The sequence below is a fragment of the Furipterus horrens genome, unplaced genomic scaffold (assembly GCF_987537825.1).
Source record: "Furipterus horrens unplaced genomic scaffold, mFurHor1.1.pri manual_scaffold_5, whole genome shotgun sequence".
In the NCBI taxonomy this organism is placed as follows: Eukaryota; Metazoa; Chordata; class Mammalia; order Chiroptera; family Furipteridae; genus Furipterus; species Furipterus horrens.
The window spans coordinates 37,298,566-37,302,338 of NW_028327175.1; positions in this window are offsets into that span (position 1 = coordinate 37,298,566).

A 3,773-nucleotide genomic window follows, 5' to 3' on the forward strand; every position below is an offset into this window, starting at 1 on the left:
GCACATTGATTTTCCCCCAGTACTTTATTATGAGTGTTTCCAAACATACACAAAGTTGACAGAATTTTACAGTGAACATCCACATGCCCACCATCTTATAGATTCTACCATTAACATTTTACTCTTCTTGCTGCACCACATATCTATACATCCCTCCTTCATTAATCCATCTTTTCTTTTCCATGCCCTTAAAAGTAAACTGTAGGCATCAACCAGTTTCCACCTAAAAACTTCAGTTTAATATTTACTTCTTTCTTCTGATGTACACTTCATATACAATTCAATGTAAAATCTTCAGTGCCTATTTTCTGAGTTTACCCATGTACCCGAATGCCTATAAAAATATAGAACACGACCAGCACCTCAGAAAGTTTCTCCATGCCACCTCCCTGTCAACTCTTGCCCTGCTCCTCTTTCCAAAGGCAACCACTGTTTTTACTTTTATAGATTAGTTTTGCCTATTGTAGAATTTCATATAAATGGAGTCAAATAGGGCTCTTTTATGTAAGATATCCTTCATGCAGCATACAGCTTTTGAAGTCTAGTAATGTCCGTGTGTGACAGTAGTCCATTCCTTTGTATTGCTCAATAGTGCTCCATTGTATGACTGGGCCAGTTTTGTAGAGCTCATCACCTGCTCATGGCCACCTGGGCTGTATCCAGTTTTTGGCTATTGTGAATAAAGGTGATGGGAACATTCTTATATAATTCTTTTTATAGATATATGTTTTCATTTCCCTTGGCAAAAGACCTACTTTTGTAATTGTTAAATCACAGGATAGGTGTGTGTTTAGTTTTTAAGAGACTGCTATCCCTTTTTCTAAAGTGGGGGTACCATTTTATATTCCCACCAACAACTATAAGCGTTCCAGTAGCTCCACATCTTTGATGATATTTTAGTGTTGTCAATTGCTCCATTTTATTTATTTCTGTTTTTTTCAGCTTTTGTCACTTAAGAATGGCATTTATTATTATTTTCTCACAATTCTTAATATTTTATTGTTTATGCTATTACAATTGTCCCAGTTTTTCCCCCTTTGCCTCCCTCCACCCAGCCTGACTCCCACTTCCATAGTTAATCCCCCCACCATTGTCCATGTCCACGGGTCCTTCATCTATTTGACTAGTCCCTTCACCGTCTTTCAAACAGTACTTACTTCTCCTTTTACAACTTTAGTCCACGATTCTATGCCTCTGGTTCTATTTTACATCATTAGCTTATTTTGTTCATTATGGTGTTTGTCTTTTACTAACTGACTTATTTCACCTAGCATAATAGTCTCTAATTAAAAAATGGACAGAGAACTTGGATAGACAATTCTCCAAGGAGGATATATGGATATGAAAGAATGCTTAACATCGCTAGCCATCAGAGAGATGCAGATTAAAACCACAATGAGATACCACCTCACACAGGTCAGAATGACCATCATTAACAAATCAACAAACAACAAGTGCTGGCGAGGATGTGGAGAAAAGGGAACCCTAGTGTACTGTTGGGGGAAATGCAGACTGGTGCAGCTGCTGTGGAAAACAGTATGGAATTTTCTCAAAAAATGGAACTGCCTTTTGATCCAGTGATTCCACGGCTGGGAATATACTCTAAGAATCCCAAAACAGCAATTCAAAAGAATTTATGCCCCTCTATGTTCATAGAAGTGCTGTTTATAATAGCCAAGATTTGGGAGCAGTCTAAGTGTCCATCTGTAAATGAGTAGATCAAAAAACTGTGGTACATTTACAAAATGGAATACTACACAGCAGTAAAAAAGAGGGAATTCCTATCTTTTGTGACAAGGTGGATGGAAGTGGAGAGTATTATACTCAGTCCTTTCATTTTAACCATCCTGATGAGTGTGTAGTGATATCTCATTGTGGCTTTAATTTGCATTTTTCCAATGACTAAGTATATTGAAGATGTTGTCATGTGCTTATTTGCATTTCATGTGTCTTCTTTTATGAAGTGTCTGTTTAAACCTTCTGTCCATCCAAAAAAAAATTTTTTTTTGTCTTATTTTTGAGTAAGAGCTCTTTATACATCCTGGACATTTGTCCTTGGTCGAGTTCATGCTTCACAAATATTTTCTTCCAGTCCATGGCTTGCCTATTGATTTTGTTAATGGTCTCTCTTTTGATGAGAAGTTTTTTATTTTGACAAAATCTATCAACTTTTTCTTTTGTGGTTATTGCTTCCAGTGACCTAAATAAAGCATACTGATCTTAATAAATGGTGTTCCCAAAATCTACTGTAGGCTCAATAAGACTCAAAGCTTCACTAGGTTCACTGTGATAGATGTGTTTGTCTAAAGAAACACACATTTACGTGCATATTGGGAACACCTGAGGAAAACCTGGTAATCTGTAAATACTCACTCTCAAGAGCATCCAGAGAATAAAGCAACCTTTCCACTTTGCTACATAATAACAAGCCTTCTGTTTAATTTGTGGAAAGAGTCACCACCAATAAAACCATCTGGTCATGGTCTTGTTATGGTATCAAGTCAGCCTTTCTTAGGAGCATCATAAATAGGTTTTTATAAATCAATTACATGTTATTGAGAAATCATATTTTAAATGGTTTGATGTGAATAAATGGAAAGTCTTCCCCATAAAGGCTTTAAAAAATAAACTAAAGGAAAAAAATGCACAGAGAGACCCACGTGTCAGGGATGGCATGGGGCAAAATTAAAAACAGACTGAAAAGAAAAATAGTTAGCAATGAGAAAATCAAGACCTGGGAAAACAGAGACTAGCTAAAGGGATGTAGTGATTCTTCCAACCTGTTCTTAGGCGGCACATTGAAACTTACCTCAAACTCAGCCAATTCTTCCTCTTGTCAGTGAAGCTGTTCGATGTCTCCCTTTGTTTCTTGTTTGGACCAAAAAGACACTCAATACGGACATGACATTTTGAAAACTAAACTCACATCTTTTTCACCCTAACTTCATTGTTATTCTGGCCTACTTTCTCGTAGACACTTTCTTGAGGGTGCATACTGAATGTGGTCTTTCAAACTTTCATGCAAACTCCCTTGAGTGTCTTTCCCTCTCTGATTCCATCTCCCATGATCCTTCATATTCTGCAACTACTAACTTAGATGTGGGTTATCCCACGCCTTTTGCTTCAGTGCTCTAGTTTTATCATCAAAATTTCTTTCGTGTTAGAGACTGTAGTGCAAGAATGAAAAAGAGTGAAACTTAAATGGATGATCTTTATTGTTTGATTGCAGGTTGAAATTAAGCAGTTAAATTTTTGTTTTTTTATTGATCCAGTACATTTGTATAACCTACTATTTTGGTTACTGACTGGATGATTTTCATTGGAAGTTATCTTGAAACATGAACTATGGAGAGAGAGCACCAATTTGCAGAGCTCTGGGCAGTTCTGACCCTGAGAATACTCACCAATGACTATGTGGGTGTGCCTGCTGGGCTGGGAAGGGATATAAGATAATTATGAATTTCCTAACCCACCAATCCTCTTCCAATTGCTTGAGTACAAAGATTAGATGTGGGTGGTAAGTTTTTCTGGCTTCCTGGATCTGTTCCTGAAGAGAGCAGATAAGGTCAGGATGAAAGATGGCAAGGCTCTGAGTTAGAAAAATCTCATAGGACTTCAGGGCCTCTGAAATAAAGATATGCCCTAAATAATTAATACACAAACATGACTGAAGTAATCAGAAGGGAGAAATGAATGGGGTTCAAGTCATAGGACCACATGATGAATTATGTCTGGCTATGCTAGTGGGTTAAATCACTTCCTAACATGTTGCC